Source organism: Ailuropoda melanoleuca, chromosome 5 (genome assembly GCF_002007445.2).
Source record: "Ailuropoda melanoleuca isolate Jingjing chromosome 5, ASM200744v2, whole genome shotgun sequence".
Classification (NCBI taxonomy): Eukaryota; Metazoa; Chordata; class Mammalia; order Carnivora; family Ursidae; genus Ailuropoda; species Ailuropoda melanoleuca.
In genome coordinates, this window is record NC_048222.1 from 46,751,828 (window position 1) to 46,769,730 (window position 17,903).

Genomic DNA, 17,903 nt, shown 5'->3' on the forward strand with positions numbered 1-17,903 from the left:
TAAAGTCTTTTAAAAATGTGCATACCTGGGTGGCTCAGTCAGTTAAGCATTCGACTCTTGATTTCAGCTCAGGTCATGATCTCGGGGTCCTGGAATTGAGCCCCAGGTCAGGCTCTGCACTCAGCCAGGAGTCTGCCTGAGGATTTCTCTTTCCCTCTGCCCCTCCTCCCTGCTCACACGCTCTCTCTCTCAAATAAATAAATGAGTCTTTTAAAAAATGTGCATACCCATTTGATCCAACAATTCTACTTTCTAGGAAGTTATTCTGGAAAAATAGTTCTGGACTAGTTTGAAAAGATGTGTGAATAAGAATGTCATAATGTTTATGATAACTTAAAAAATTATAAGCAACCTAATATCTAATAGTAGAGAATATTTAAGGAAATAATGAAACCTAAAGTGAAATACTATATAGTCACTTAAAATGATAAATCAGAGTTGCATTTAATACTCCAGAAATACGTTTATATATATTTGTTGATAAGTAAAAAACTCAGGTTACCATACTCTGTATAAAATGGTCTCATATCTTGTTTAGAAATAGATGTATTAATTTAAAATCCAGAAGACCATGAAGCTTAAATGTTAGCAGTAATTACTTCAGATGGTATTATTATAGGTTATATGTTTCTTTTTGCTTATCTTCATTTTATGGTTTTTTTCTTTTTTACAATTAATGTATATTAATTAGCTAATCAAAGGTGATAATATAGTTACTATTTTGGAATAACTTTTTTTCTTTAAATGTTGAACATTAAAAAAAATAAAATGTTGAATATTTTTGGGCACTTGGGTGGCTCAGTTAGGCATCCAACTCTTGGTTTCCGCTCAGGTCATGATCCTGGGGTCGTGAGATTGAGTCCAACATTGGACTCTGTACTCAGTGTGGAGTCTGCTGGAGATTGTCTCCCCTCTCTTTCTGCCCCCTCCCTGTTCTCGCATGTGTTCTCTCTCTCTCTCAAATAAATAAAATCTCTTTTAAAAATGTTGAGTATTTCACTTCCCAAGCTACATTCCTAAAAGAAAAAACGTTTTAAGATCTTGTGTGCAATTTTTTCACTATACTGACTACATTGTATTGAAAATTTCTATCAAACATCTTTCTCCTGTAAGATTGTGAACACCTTGATGACAGAGATTGAGTCTCTAGCATCCTTGTATCTAGGGCCTAGCATGGAGCTTGGCACGCAGCATGCAGTTAACAAGTGTTTTAAATGAATGAATGAATGACCGTGTAAAGACTTTTTTCTTCACGAGTGGCTTAAAGTTCTTAGCACACTGGAATTAATTGCTATTGCATGTAGGTAATGTGCCTGATGAGATAGCTATGGAGGGCAAAGTTCTGCCTGACCTGTTGGTTTAGCTGCAGTTTCTACTCCGCTAATAAATTGTACTGTGTGGTGTGGGCTAGGGCTGAACGTGTGAGGCGGTCAGGCTATAGAGGCCTCTAAAGGCTCAGAGGAAATGTCTAGGAGTAACCACCCTCTGCTCCAGTGGGGAATCCTAGGATATTGTGCCCGAGCAGAACTTCACAGGCAGTGAAAACAGGGTTTCCAGGTCCTAGTTTGTTTGTTTCATTATATTAGTTATAACTTAAGGTCTTATCTCATTAGGCAGCAGAGTTTTGAGAAGTTTGAACTGTTGCTAACTAGTGCTCCCTTTGTTCCAGCATTATGCTAAAAAGCACTAACATAATATAATAAAAAAATATTATTATAAAAAAAAGCATTTGCAAACGTTCTTTGATCTAATCTTATGCTTCCTTATGAGGGAGGTAACCATTCTACAGAGCAAGAGACTGAAACTGAAAAAGGTTGAGCTACTTGCCCCAAGTTCAGACATGAAGAGTTAGAGCTGGAATCCACACATGGGACCCTGAACCCAGAGCCCAGCCCTCCTTCTGTGTTATAAAGAAGCTGGAGAAATGGGATTTTCTCCTGCCCTAACACACTTCAGTATGACTCTGCCTGTGGAGATGTCCGTGGGACTTTTAGAATTTCCCCAGTTCTCTCTGTTAAACAGATTCTTTTTGAGAATGGGTCTCCATATTCTGTAGTTATGTATCTTCTCTCTTGCTCTTGGTTCCCAGTGAGGTCACCAGAAAACCTATTTCATGGCTTAAAAAAAAGGAGAAGAAAAATATTTTTTAATAAAGTAATTCATGTTAGTTAGAAATAGTCAAAGTTCAAGAAGGCAGTTTGCATAATTTATTTAAAGGTAAACCCTAGCTTTAATTTGGCTTATAATTTAATTATGAATTAATTTTAATTCATGAAGTCCTGAGAAAATTCATGGAAGGTTCATTGAATGTATGTGTCTTGTTTCTTAGATATTCCAGTTTCCATATTAGAAAATGTTAAGAGTATTAAAAAAATACTTTCTTATCTGTAAAACTGGGGAAACATTTCTGGTACTGAGTAGTATAGTAATGAAATACGAATATTTGTTTAGAATACTTTTTGTCTGCTTTCTGCAACTAGCCTGTGAGCTTCATAGGAGCAGGAGGGTCACATCGGTCTTGCTTGTCACTGTATGTGCCTAGCACACAATAGCGTGTTATAGCATATAAATGAACAAGAATAATAGCGAATACTTGTTGAGCCCTTACTGTGGTTCAGGTAGTGTTGTAAGTGCTTAATACTAACTCATGTAATGGAACTTTTGACAAATATTGATCGTATGACTTTTATGTAAACAGAAAAGAAATTTGAGTTTATATATCTGGGAACTATTTAGTGTTGTGGAGGTTTGGGAGACCTTATCACAAGGTGAACTGCAAGACAGTGGACTTAAAGTGATTCAGCAGAATGTAGCTTTTCTTTCTCATACTTGACAAATATTTAAGTTTTCATGTTTTTACATTCCTTTTTATTTGCTGTTTTACTATTCCCAAAGCAGATTTTCAAGAAATGAGAGAAAAGGCTAGACGCAGACTACTTAAAGAAATAGAATGCCAATACCATTAAAATTGGGCTTTAATTTTAATGAAGTCTTTGACTAGCAGCTGTGAATGGCAGTGGTGGGAGGGGAGGATTGTCCTTCCAGAAAGTTTCAAGCTGACACCTATGTTGCTCCTGCAGTAACCTCCACTTAATTTATTTTCATTTACTGCAAAAATTGATGAGAACATAACCTTGTAAGGTTTTTATGTTTTATTGGCCATAAAAGATAAAATATGGAGTAAAAGGAAGTAAAATAGTATTTTGTTAGGTTCGTGGATGGATTTATGCTTTAACTAACTGATAGAATAATCAGAGGGTCATAAAGATCAGAGTCTCTGCCTCCTATCTCTTCTCTTTTTATGTGTGCATTCAACAAGCTTCTCTTTGTGGCTGTCAGGCTCTTGGGAGCCTGGAGCTCCCCCAAATAGTAGAGCTTGGAGCTTGGAGCTCACCCAAACACCAGGCCCTCTTTGTCTAAGGGCATTAATTTAGCTGTTTAGGTGAAGAATATCATGGAGGCTTCTGTTGCAGACATTAAGCAATTGGGATAAGTCTCAATGACTCAGATACTTGACATGTGCAAATGGGATGTTTGTTTACAAGGGACTCTAGATTGCATTGTGTCTTAAATGAACAGGCAAAAACAAAGCGTGCAAATTAAAGTGAATTTTGCAGGAAACACACAAAGAGATCCGGATCTTTGGGAATTGTTGATTGTGGTAGAGGAGTGAATGCCCAACCCCATCCATTTCCTAACAGACTTTCCCTTGCCAAAACAAAACAAAACAAAACAAAATATATCAAACACATTTCAAAGTGATTCTATTTGGTCATCTAAACCAGTCATTCCCAAACTTTAGCCGACACATCAGAATCACCTGGGTTTAAACCCAGATTTCTGGGTGCCACCCTGAGTTTCTGATTCAGTAGGTCTGGAGTGGGGCTTAAGAATTTGCATTTCTAACAAGCTCCCAGGTGATGCTGATACTGCTGGGCTAGGGACACAGTTTAAGAACCACCGTTTCAGGCACTCTGTTGTTCATGGCATAGCTGGGTAGACGTGCTTCAAGAAGCTGTAAGAAGCCAAGGAAGATATCCTCTCACCTCAGAAGAGGGTGTCCAAGTGAGTCTGTTGGGGTAGGTGAGTGTTTCATCTGCAAGCAAGCCAGGGCCTGTCCTGAGGATAAATAACTGCTTTAATTTTTAGACTAATTAATTAGTTAGTTAATCAATCTAAGGTTGGGGTGAGGAATAAAATATGCAAATTAATATCTTTTCTTTAGTGTTTTTTGTTTTGTCTTATTTTATTTTGGAGGATTTGCTTCTAAAGTAATATACTTGCTTGGAGCTTCTTGAGGGTGCCGATCTGTTTTATTGCTGTGTCCTGGATGCCAAGCACAGTGCCATGCACCAGAACTGCCATATAATTTGTAAGACTCAGTGCAAAATGAAAGTGTAGGGCTCTTTGTTCAAAAGTTAAGAATTTGAAGACAGTGACAGCAGGACATTAATCCCAATTCACTTCAATTGTGAATCCCATTAATCCCTTCTAAGTGCAGGGCCCTGTGTGGCAGCATAGATTGAACACCCATGAAACTGGTCCTGCTTGTCACCTAGTAGATACTCCACAAGAGCAAGCAAAGGGTCCTCACCAAAGGGTCTTGACTAGATTGACCAAGAAGGGATTTCGAAGGACTTCCTCGTTTGATTCCTCCCCTCTGCCCTTTTCTGGTGGAGGCATGTGCTATCATTTTATGTAGCCTTTGTAGTTATACTGGTGCCTTTTCACCTGTTACCCCATTGATAGCAACTCCGTGAGGTAAGTATTATGATCCCATTAAAGATGCTCAGCTGTGACTGAGTGATTTGGACCAGTTTTCTTAAGTCTGGTACTTTAAAACAATTTTTTTTCTTCTGCCACATTTGCCTCTCAGAGACATTTAGCTATTTGTCTTGAAAACACACAGCCAGTGACAGTTGAACAGGAATTTGAACCCAATCTTCTGAATCGTGGTTGAGCATTCTACTATTTACCCCTGAAGAAGGCAAGTTTTGGAAAGTTCATTGATTCTATTTATTGATATCTTTGAGCTTTGAAGCTTTAGCATTTGAGTCCAGGAACTAGTTCACTCCTGGTCTGTCCCCATGTGCTTTTAGTTCTGAGAACAGATGGCTCCTTGGATACAAAGTATTATCAGGAGAGTCTGGCCCTTTAAGTTGCTACTGCTGATTTGGAAGACTTCTGAGTTCATCCTCCAACTCTCAAATGTTCTTCTGCATTGCTACCTATGGTTTAGATTAAATAAAAATATTTCCTGGTGTACTGTAATTCTTCTCCGCCCCCACTGTCCTGATTTACTTCTGTGCACCTAATGCTCATTTCCCTGTTCTCCATGGGTGTGAAACTCTGCCCCCCAGGGTATGAAACCTGGTGGTTATGGCTGCCATGCCCATGGACTGTCTGAGTTTGAGTCATGCTTCTTACTTGCTGTGTGATGTTGGCCATGTTTTTTATTTAACCTCCTTTGAGCTTATTTCCTGATCTGTAAAACAGGAATAATACAATAAGAAAGGTTTGATGGGATGATTAAAAGGCATAACTTAATGCTTTGGTAATAGCTGTACTGTGTTGATGGATGACCCCCCACACATACCTAGGCAATGGATCAAATTAATTTGGTTTATTCTCTGATGCTTGTTTCACACTTTCCTTGCCCCCTAGAAGGGGACTGTTGGAATGTTGCCTCATGGTACATCTGCACTGTAGAACATTGAAGATTTCAAACCAAAACTAAACAAACAGATAAAAACAATGGAGGGGTAGTGCTGTCACAGTTGGCAGAGCAGTAAATGTTTTGAAGTAGACTTTTTTGGGGGGGGGTTGGGGAATGCCATGTTAAAAATATTTACACCTTGTAGGTGCTCACGTATTCCAACAGTGTGTGGAAATGAAGATGTGTATGAGTATGTGTAAGCAAGTGTGTAAAGCACTTAAGAACTTCATTATTAGAATTTCCCTTCCTCCCTCCAAGTTTCTCAGTCTTCCTGCACTCCATTTTTGGAATGCATTTTGGATAAATTGAAACCTATGGGGCTCAGGGAAAATAATTTTACTTCAATACACTCACTATAGCTGCTCATCCTCATGGTTCTTTTTATCAGTTGCCGGTGTTTAGAGTGTATGCAAATGTTTACCAAGATCTTGATATGTTTTCTACACCCAAAACTATTTATACAGAAAAAATGTTAAAGGAAACATCAAGGAGTGAAATGAAGATAGACAGGTCTAATTCCAACTGTGTTGTCCTGATGACAGTGGGGGGAATGGAGGCTCTGTATCTTTGAGCTGTATGTACCATTTCAGCACCTGCTTGCTTCATCCCTTTTAACCTACCCATACCTATGCAGCAGCCAGTGGTGCAGTCCTTCTTTCTTTCCATCCATTCTCTTACCCAAAAAAGAACCCAAGGGCATGGGGAGCCATTCAGAGTTCTTGTATTAGGGATGAGATGCTTTAGATTTTCACAGAACAGTTTTTTTGGAGGATGGGGTTGAGTGAATGGATAACAGCTGGGTTGCAAACATAAGTTGATATTGTCGATCAAAGCTTGACTGAATGATTTACTCATTCCAAGCGCCTAGAGAATTCTTTACATTTTTGCATTTATTAAATGCACATGAAATCAGGACCATAATTTGGTCTATATAATTTTACAACTTTATGGAAAAAAACCACATTGTTAGTTCCCAGTGAGAAACCCACCTCTCTCTTGGTGTTGATGAGATGTGTGCCATCCCTCTATGATTTGCTGCCCCACTCTCTGGTTGACCCAGGTGACCAAAGATGACATAGACACTTACAACCAGAGGTAATCTAAGAACTCCATATTGATATGAAATTCTCTCTCTTTCCTTGCTGTACATAAAGAGACAGACCAGCCAGTGGTTTCTCTGTGAATTTTCCTTCTCTCTACTTGAAGGTAGGCTAATGAGCATCAGATGGCTGCTTTCACAGAACTTCAGTGACAAGTGAGCCATTAGATACTAACTTGGACTCCTCAGCTCTCTCCTTTTGTTTCCCCTCAGTGGAAGAGAACCCCTCCCCATTAGTATCCTGTTCTTCCCTGTGAACTTCTTCTTTCTTAAATCCTGATCTAACCCAGATTCTAGAGGGTCATCCTAGATTGTCTCCCATTTCCTCACCTCAGCATCCAACAGTTCACTAAATGTCGTTGGTCGTATCTCATCTCTCTCCAGAATCCCTCTCTCCCTTGTCCCTACCTTCCTTGCCTTTATGGAGTCTCCTGCCTCCTGTCTCTCTCCAGTCTCACTCGGGACTGTCAGTGCTGCCCTAAACTCCTAGAATGAGCAGATCAGTGCTATGATGCATAAACGTCATCACTTCTCAGAATTGAGTCCAAACTCCTCTTCTAGCAAGGAATAAAATATTTTTATTGATCCCCCTTTGCCTACCTCTCTAGTGTATCCATTGGCCTCTCAAAAGCCGCTGGAATGCATTACTTTATTTTCCTAAATGGGGCATGTTCCCATACTTTTTGGGCCTTTTTTGTGAGTTCTTTCCCGATGCTCTGTCTGGATAACTATTCTCAGCTCAAAGGTCACCTCCTCCTTGAAGTCTTACCTGACTGCTCAGCAGAGTTGACTCTTTTCTCCTTTTGACTTTGTATAAAAATGTTAAAGCACTGGTAATACTATATTGTACACAGTTTTTAACAGGGTTTGTTTTTTTTTTTTTTACTTTCATCAGAGTACCTTTTAAACATATTTTTTGAACTGTAGCATACATATAAGAATGTGTTAAATATATATGTGCAGTTTAAAGAACAACCACTACAAAATCAAACACATATCTATCACCCAGGCCTTAGATATAGGACTTCGACAATCCCCAGAAATCCTCTTTGTTTCCCTCTCTGGTCTCCTCTGCTTCTCCACCCACTATAGGATCATTAGTCTGAATTTCATGTTAATTATTAACTTGTTTTTCTTTGTAGTTTTTAAAAATAAGCCACCTGAGAGAGAGAGAGAGAGAGAGAGAGCATGTGTGTGTGTGTGTGTGTGTGTGTGTGTGTATTCCTGGGCAACATATTATTTAATTGGGTCTGATTTTGAACTCTATATAAATGGAATTGTTCTATTTGTATCCATCTATGACTTCTTTCATTATTATGTTTATGAGATTTATTCGATTATGTGTTGTCATGATTCATTCATTTTTTCATGGGTGTAAAAATTCCATTTTATAGATACCTCCTATTTACTGAATTTATTGTTGATGACGTCTAGGTTTTGCAATTATGAACACGGCTCCTGTGAAGATTTTTTTTTTTTTAAGATTTTATTTATTTATTTGACAGAGATAGAGACAGCCAGTGAGAGAGGGAACACAAGCAGGGGGAGTGGGAGAGGAAGAAGCAGGCTCATAGCGGAGGAGCCTGATGTGGGGCTCGATCCCATAACGCCGGGATCATGCCCTGAGCCGAAGGCAGATGCTTAACCGCTGTGCCACCCAGGCGCCCCTCCTGTGAAGATTTTTGCCTGTGTTTTTTGGCACGGATGTAAGAGTGACATTATATATATATTCATTCCAGCCATATGTATGTTCGTGTGTGTGTGTGTGCGTGTGTATGGCTGGAAGTAGGATATCTGTGTAGAATATATGTACAGATTCACCTTTACCAGATACTTTCAAACATTTGCCAAAGCAGTTGTATCAGGGACTGTCTCTTTTTTATTTTGTTTTCCCTAGTACCTAGGACAGTGAATGGCCAAACATAGTTGCTCAGTACATACTCACTGAGTGAAAACAGAATGATACGGTAGGTGTTATGTCATAGCTCTTATGTATGAATAGCTCTGGGAAATAAAGTAAAAGCACCTTTTTCTGATAGGAAAGCACCTACCTGATAGAGTAGGCCTGTTAGTTTGGTATAGAATGATACCTTTTAATAATGATATAGATAGGAGTGATATAATTGTAAGGTCTCATACCACTTTTTTTTTTTTTAAGATTTTATTTATTTATTCAACAGAGATAGAGACAGCCAGCGAGAGAGGGAACACAAGCAGGGGGAGTGGGAGAGGAAGAAGCAGGCTCTCACCGGAGGAGCCTGATGTGGGGCTCGATCCCAGAACGCCGGGATCATGCCCTGAGCCAAAGGCAGACGCTTAACCGCTGTGCCACCCAGGCGCCCCTGGAGTTTATTTTTTAATAGAAATATTAAGTAGCAAGCATGCATAATTTCTTTAGACAGAGCAAAAGGTAAATATTTAATTTTCCTGTATCTGTCTCTTGTTACAACTTGTATAAATTATCATTTTGGATAAGATTCTGCAGGCCTTGTGGTGCCAGGCTATAGGAACACTGGTGACAATTAATCAAGCCTATATATTTTTTTTCTAAGTGAACAAAATGGCCAAGAATACCCCCAACATTACAACTTCTCCAAGGGTTTCCTGGCACAAAGGGAAACTTCATATTATTAGCTTGTGAGTCTAGACCAACTCTTCATCTTAATGCTGAGGAAAAGTTCTACTAAAATAATCTCTTAAATATTTGCCTAAATTTCCTAGAAAATCATTATGTAAATTTTAGAAAATTACTTAAAAAAATTATGGGGGCGCCTGGGTGGCTCAGTCGTTGAGCGTCTGCCTTCGGCTCAGGGCGTGATCCCGGCGTTATGGGATCGAGCCCCACATCAGGCTCTTCCGCTGGGAGCCTGCTTCTTCCTCTCCCACTCCCCCTGCTTGTGTTCCCTCTCTTGCTGGCTGTCTCTATCTCTGTCGAATAAATAAATAAAATCTTTAAAAAAAACTTATGGGTTATATATTTTGTGTCTAAGCCAGAGGTTTCTAGCATGGGGTGTTTAAATTCTTTATCAGTTTGGGTTCTTATTTGCTAGCTTCAGAAACTAACTCTGCTTCTTTTAAACCAGAAAGGAATCTATTAAAACGATATTGGATAAGGACCAAGAAGAGGTTTGGAGCTGGCTGTGCAGCCAGAACTGTACCTCCTGTGAGGCCACAGAGCTGATCAATGAGAACAGTGCTGCTGACACCCTGACCATACGGATCCTTGGCCATCCCTAGTTCTTTGGGTCACTAAGCTTCCAATTCTGGGTCTAGGTCAGATGTATCTTATTAGCAAGGTTTGACCTTTTTCTGTATCATAGCTGCAAAGGAATCTGGAAAGGTGGCCATCTCCTGTGGTGGAGTATGCTCCGACTCACCAGGTATGGAGTTTCCCCAGCATAGTAAGACTCAGATACTGGCAGCCAAAATGAATGACCAGTGTTTACCATAGACCCTCATGGATGGGGCCCCTAAAGCTGTGAATTTCGTCTGATTCTCAAATAATTCTAAAGACTTAGAGAACCACTGCTTTAAATCCTCTACAATAAATTTGTATTACATCATAATGTAAGAAAGGAAACCATAAAAAACTTATTTTCCTAAACTATGTGCTGACTTGTTTCATACGATTACTGTTAATGCTGTCTCAATTTTTTTCCTTCTTTAATCTATAGTGTGAATATCTTTTTGGCTTTTCTGGTATTTGCTTTAGATTTTTTTTTTAAAGGAGACAGAAGTTTATTGAATATGTGACAAGGGAGTGGTGGGCAGGACAGCAAAGAAGAGAGTATCAGCTGCAAGGCAATGATGGGGGGCTATAGTTAAAGGGGGAAGGTGAAGAGGTATGGGAATATGGAATTTTCCCTTTTTGGTACCTGTGTCTAGGTGTAAGTAACCCATTGGTGAGCTAGGGCTTATGAATATTTTGCGGTGGGTCACCTAATGGGCATGTTTGTTTTCAACCAGGGGGTTGGGGGTCATTGTGGGCCCTTCTACCTTAGGTTTCCATTGTTCAAGTAGGTTGTCTAAAAGTGGCCTCTGCATTGCCCCCTAAACAAATTCTTTTAAATCCACCATCTTGCTGATGGTGGAGGGTCTCATCTTCTGTAATTGCTTCATGCTGAATGAGGGGCATAAAGATGTCCCTACCTGTGGGTCAGCACTGGTCAGTTGGGAATTTAATAGGAGTTATGGAAAGCTGAGGCAGCTGTGTCTAGAGTTGATAACATACGGGACTCTCCTTGAGCAGAGAAGATCATCTGTTGGCTTGAAGTTATGGCAGTGGAGTCTCTACTCGAGGCAGAGAGGCATAGAAGAAAACAGCAAAACATGATTAGAATGACAAGAAGAAAAAGAAGGCCACATAAGAGTCCTTTGATAGTTGACTAATCCTCCTCCTGCCCAGTAAAAGAAAGGGAGTGGTCTTTCAGAGCGTGAGCTTGAGTGTTCCTATCAGTTAGAAACCCAGAAATATTTTTGTGGTAATCTGGAATGTATACCCAGCATTCTGTTTTCATGATAGCACATGTTCCACCTTGTAGAGCAGTTAAAACATCTAATGTCATTCTATTTTGTGAAACTGATTTACACATTTGTGTTACTTCAGTATTTAATAGGGAAATGCTATTTTGAGTGTCATTTAGGGCTTTGTGAACTTATTAAGAGCTTCCATGTGCCAGGTGACATCTTCCAGTCCTAAAGAGGGAATAAAGATGTATTCTAGGTGGTCATACCAATGAAACATGGATCATGTCCACTGTTGTTTTAAATTTGGAAGTTTGGCTGTGTTGGTAATGATTTTAATAATGTGTTCATGCATCCAGGCAAAACCCAAAGTATAGTGGCCTATCCATCCTGGGGGAAGCCATAGCCACATAACCACATAGTCATTGGGTCCCACATAGCCCTCAGGTCACATTAGGAGCCAGCCATCTAATTCTGAGCCTGCTTGTCCAGTCACAATGATTTGTGAACATTTTTCTGATGACAGCCATCCTAACTGCCATATGCTGTTTGCCCATGTTTTGTAAGTATGGTTTCTTTGTTCCCAGCATAGAATTGCCTTTTGACTTAACTGTCTGATTGTGGGGGTAAGCCATAAATATTCATCCCAGATTTGATATATTCTATCCAGTGTATACTGAGAAGTTGGGTTTTATAACTTAGACATCATCGGGTTCCCATTTTTTATGGGTGAGTGAATTCAGTCAGAACCTTAATGGTTTGAGGGTATGAAATAGTCTGATTGTGACATGGGAGATTCCAGGTGACGTTGACCATAGGCCAGAGAGTAACATTTCATTTTTATAGACCTATCACAAAATATAGTACTATTTGTGTCATAGATCAATCTTATATAAGACATATAAGGAATGCCAATCTGTGCCCTGAAATGGGGAGACCCACCAAGGCAGACCAGATATGCTGGATACAGGCAGAATTATACATATCCAGCACATTGTTTGATTTTGAAGTTCAGCCTAATGCTGTGCCCATTGTGAGAAGGGATTATCAGTATAAATTGGGGAAAACAGAATGAAAAAGGTACAACCATCGTTGCTTGAAGAGAAGTTTGAGGTCTTTCACAGATTCATAGGGGTAAGGAGGAACTTTTAGCTGGCATACTGGGTTCCACTCAGAAGCCTAGGGACATGGTTGCCTATAGATCAAGGTGGTGGCTGGATCCATGGGAACAAAGGAAAAGGGAAATGAACCAAAAGAAATAAGGTGGTTGAGAGTTAGCAGGCATCAGGAAAGGGTTCCAGTAGAGTCTTATGTGTGCATATTCGCCCTGGACAAGCTGTTGCTGCCCATTGCACCACACATTAGAAACAGACCTTGGGGGTTGGAGTGAGAAAGCAGAAGAAAGGGGTCCTCTACCCTCACAGGTGTGGACAGTCCAACTTGTTCACTCTCAGACCTTCAGACCACATCAGGAGCTTCCCTGGTCAGAGATCTTCAGTTGTCTGGGACGTACTAAGATCAGACTGCCAAAGGTCCAGAAAAAGAAAGGAGAGGAAGGGGAGGACCCCTCCTAAGGGCAAAAGGGGAAATCCCTCACCCTTTCGGGCAAAGGTGGTCTGGCTGCTCCCCCTGCTGCATTAGATTCTCATGGTGGAATAGCCTCAGCGGAGATTGTCAGTTCCCCAAAAAGGACTAGAGTCTGTGCACTGAAGGAAAGTCCCAAGAAAGAAATTCCTGGAGAATCCAGGGAGAGCCCTAGACTGGAAAGGCTCCCAGCACGGACCATCAAATGTGGTGCCTCCTGATCAGATATGGGTTACCAAATGTGTGGTGACCTGATTGGGTGCAGGCCGGCACACAGGGTGTGAAAGAATTCACCCAAGGCAGAACATAGGAAATAGAAGTTTATTGAATACAATGCAAGGGAGTGGCAGGCAGGACAGTGAAGTGGAGATGGTCTGCCTGTTTCAGATTTTATTTTTCCCCAGAAAAACTGGATGATCTTTTCCTTTAAGAATTTGGTATTCTAAATTTATTTTTCCTTCCTTTTCATTAGCAGACTTAGCAGATCTGAGAAACCTCAATCGTAAGTCAACAGTGATGAAAACATTTAACATCCTGCAAACGTTTATGGAGTACATACTATGTGCCAGGCACTCTTCTAGGTCCTTGGGATTAATCAGTGAACAAAACCAAGATCACTTTTCTTGTGAAGTTACCATTCTGGCAGAAGTAGTCAATAAATCATTCCAGATTTGTACCTCAAAACCTCCAGTGGGCAGGAATTGGGGATACCAAATATTTCTTGAGTGGCAGTGGATGTGGGGTGAAACATGAGGATTGGTCAGAAGTCTAAGAAGCAATTAGACTGGCATTGTTCAAAAACTTTCTGCAGTGTTAAAGATAGTTTATATCTCCATTGTGCCATACAATAGCCATTAGCCACATGTAGTTATTGAGTACTTGAAATGTGGTTAGTACAACTGAAGAAATGAATTTCAAATTTTACTTAAATTTAGGTTCAGTTTATATAACTTCAGTAGCTAGTGGCTACTGTACTGGACAGTACAGGGTTAAGTCCTTTGTTTCCTCTCCAACTTGGAACAGCAAGTTGTTCTCCTCCAGTGCAACAGAAAGTTCAAGTTTACTCTTTGAACTAAGGGACATTATGAACATAGAGGGTGGGGATACCATACTGAAAAGAGGGGGATTACCTGAATTTGAGACCTTGGTTTTCTTCTTCAACTTGACTTTCCAAAAGGTGGCATCCATCTTCTACTTCCGGGCATGAGATTAGGAACTCAGTGTTCAATCTGATTAATCTAAGAGAAGAGATCTAAATATGTTAACATTGGGGGCTTCCCAGTGAAATAACCCAGTCAGGTCATTGAGGGTAAGACTCAGAATTGACAACTCAACCCATACACTCAGAGTTTCTATCAGCTTTTTAGTTCTGTAGCTGGGAGCAGATGGTTAAGGATCACCAGACGTATGAGGATGACTTCCCTCTAAAATGGAAGACAGGTACTTAAACCAAAAAAAAAATTTTTTTTGAAGAAATTGAGACAATTCAGGAAGAAGAACAAATAGGTCAGACGAGATGATTTTTTTAATTCATAGGACAAGAATAGAATGCTATAACAATCAGAGGAATAAAAACTAGAGAGGTCTTGGAAAAATGACACTACAAGCTCAAAATTACAAGGTTTAGAGAACAAGTTGTAGGAATCTTCTAGGAACTAGAATAAGAAGGGAAAGATATGTGAAATAGGGGACAAAGAGGTAAGAAAATTAGATCAGACTAACAAGTCTAACATGTGAATAATAGAAATTCCTGAAATTGTTGGGGGTGCCTGAGTGGCTCAGTTGGTTAAGCATCTGCCTTTGGCTCAGGTCATCATCCCAGGGCCCTGAGATCGAGCCACTCATCAGGCTTCCTGCTCAGCAGGGAGTCTATTTCTCCCTCTCCCTCTGCCCCTCTGCCTGCTTATGCTCACCTGCTCTCTCTCAAATAAATAAAATCTTTAAAAAAAAAAAAGGAATTGAGAATTGAGTAAATGAAAATGAGGTTATCAGATAAAAATTCAAGAACGTTTCCTAGACTTGAAGGACATGTGCTTTCATAGTGAAAAGAACCAAGTGCCCACCAAAATGGATGAAAATAGAACTATACCAAGGTACATCATGATAATATTTCTGAGTACTGGGGACAAAAAGAAGGCCCTAAAACTTCCAGAGAGCAGGGGAACAGTTCTATACAAACAATCAAAGATCCAAATCACTTGGAACTTTGCTTGTGCTCCCCATCTAGCATTCTGTACCTAGTCAAAATAGCTACGAAGTGTATGGGTTGGACAAATGACATGTTTCAGACCTGTGAGGCCTCAAACAATTTACCCCTAGCCCCCCAGCTTTTTCTCATAAAGCAACTCTAAGTGTTCTGTCAGAATGAAAAAGTAAACACCTGATGATGAAGATACAAATTTTAAGAAAAGGAGAATTAAATTTAAGAGAGAGATGAAGACAATTTTCAGTATGATGGTGAAGGGAGATTCCTGTATGAATCTATGCAGCAGACCAAGAGGACAACCAGAAGATTGGAGCGATTTAGAAAGTTCAGGAAGAGATAATTCTAAAAGATAAGATCCATAGTGTCTGAATGTATTGAAAGGAAAGCTAGGTAATTAGGAGAGTCTGAAGATGAAGTAGTGAGAGCTCATAAAAAAACCTAAGAAAACTAAGCAAAACAAAGAAAAACGGGTATTAACTCTAGAGAAAAGAGTCATATAAGAAAGAAGAAAATTGTGGTATACTTTATAGCATAGTAGTAAATAGTGTTCACATAATCCCCATGATGTAAAATTGAATAACAATCAGACCAAAATTATGACAAAAATACGTTGGGTGCATAGAGGATGGGAACGCATGCCCTCATGTGGTATGTATGAGGGGGTAGAAAGAAAGCAAAATACCAATATTCTTTTTTATTTTATTTTTGATTGAAGTATAGTTAACCTGTTAGTTTCAGGTATACAACATTGTGATCTGACAGTCATATACATTACAAAATGTTCACCATAATAGGTGTAGTTGCCATCTGTCACCATACAAAGTTATTGCAGTATTATTGACCGTGTTCTCTTTGCTGTACTTTTAATCTCTGTGACTTATTTATAACTGAAAATTTGTACTGCTTAATCTCCTTCATCTACTTTACCCATCCACCTGCCCCTCTTCCTTCTGGCAACCATTCGTTCTCTATGTTTATGAGTGTGTTTTTCTTTTATTATTATTATTTTTTATTTTGTTTTTTAGATTCCACATATAAGTGAAATCACGGTATTTGCCTTTCTTTGACTTATGTAGCACGATACCCTCTAGGTCCATCCATGTTGTTGCAAATGGTAATATTTCATTTTTATGACTTACTCATATTGCATTTTGTATTTATACCGCATCTTCTTTATCCACTCATCTGTGGATGGACAGTTAGGTTGCTTCCATATCAGGGTTATTGTAAGTAATGCTGCAATAAACATAGAGCTGCATGTATCTTTTCAAATTAGTGTTTTCATTTTCCTTGGGTAAAGACCCAGAAGTGGAATTGCTGGATCATAAGATAGTTCTGTTAATTGATTGATTGATTGTAAGAGGAGCAGAGGGAGAGAGGGAATCTTAAGCAGGGTTCTCTGTCTCATAACCCATGAGATCATGACCTGAGCTGAAACCAAGAGTTGGAGACCCAACTGACTGAGCCACCCAGGCACCCCAAGAACTGCTTGTCTTTTTATACTTTTTGCACGTATATATACTTTTGATTAAGATAAAAACAAACAACAACCATCAAAAAAATTAGGGATGAGGTGTCCTTAGCTCAGATGGCAAATTTTTCAACACCTGACAAGTTGTTTGGAGGAAGACTAAAAATACTTTCAGGAGTCATATTCTTGTTCCTTTTTTAAGGCTGTAGAAGTCAACTTGCTTGATGCTGCAAATATCTGAAATGATAAAAATTGATATCCCTTTGCATAGCTTTTTTTCTTTTCCCAGCTAAAGCAACTTAAAGGATGAGTTGGCCAAGGCCTTTTCCCTGCCTTCTCCTGGTAACATCACACCTTATCTTTGGAAAATGGCTTTATTTCCACCTTAGCCGGGACTGGTGGGTGCTTAGTGGTTCTCTTTGATGAGCAGATGAACAAGCCTGAGCTAATCATTGTTCATTCTCCCTCTGGTCACACCACTGGCCCAGGAATGGGAACATAACTCATGTTAGGTCAATCAGGATCCTTTCCTTTTATAACGGAAGTGATGGAGAAGAGCGGGGTTTTGTTGTTGTTGTTGTTGTTGTTTGTTTGGTGGGTTTGTTTTTTTTTAAAGTCTTGTCCATGTGGTTATAGGGATATAAGCTTGAACTGCCTGTAGCTACATTTCTAATGTGTGGAGTTAGTTCAAATAAATTGAAGCAGATATGTGGGCAGATAGAGAGATAAGGACTGTTGGGGTGTGGGGAGAGAAAGAGAAGTGGGAAAATGAGGAGGAGGTGGGGAAGACCTCTGAGTGTTTGCATCTAGCTGACCCTAAGTCTAGCTCCATCCCTGTCCTTTTCATTGTTGGAGCTCAGAAGCCAACAAATCTCTCTCTTGGCCACCAAAGAGTCCAGACCGTTATGAGTAGCCAGCATGTTTTATATCATTAGGGTCAAAAGGGTTTTCCATGTTCAAGAAAGAGAGCATACAACATGACCATTACCCTCTGCTTAATTCTTTTTTTTTTTTTAACAATTGGGATTATATCATTAAAAGGGAAGGACTCTCCAGTGGGATTGAGAGGTATCTGATGGTTTGACATTTGACATACAGAATTGCTTTGTTTCAACCCTAACAATAAGAAATCTTTAGTTTTTGCAATTTGTACAGAGATAAATTTGATACATTTCAAAATGCTATGTTGCACATTTTATGTTGAATCAGAAAGTTTACTTAAAGAGTTAAAAACCATATTTAAGAGTTTAATAATCTTTGGGACACTGTGTTAGGTTGGCATTTTGGAGAAATAACAGAATAAGTATAATGTATGATCCATGCTCTCATGTTGCTTCAAATCAGTGAAAGATGATGTAGATTT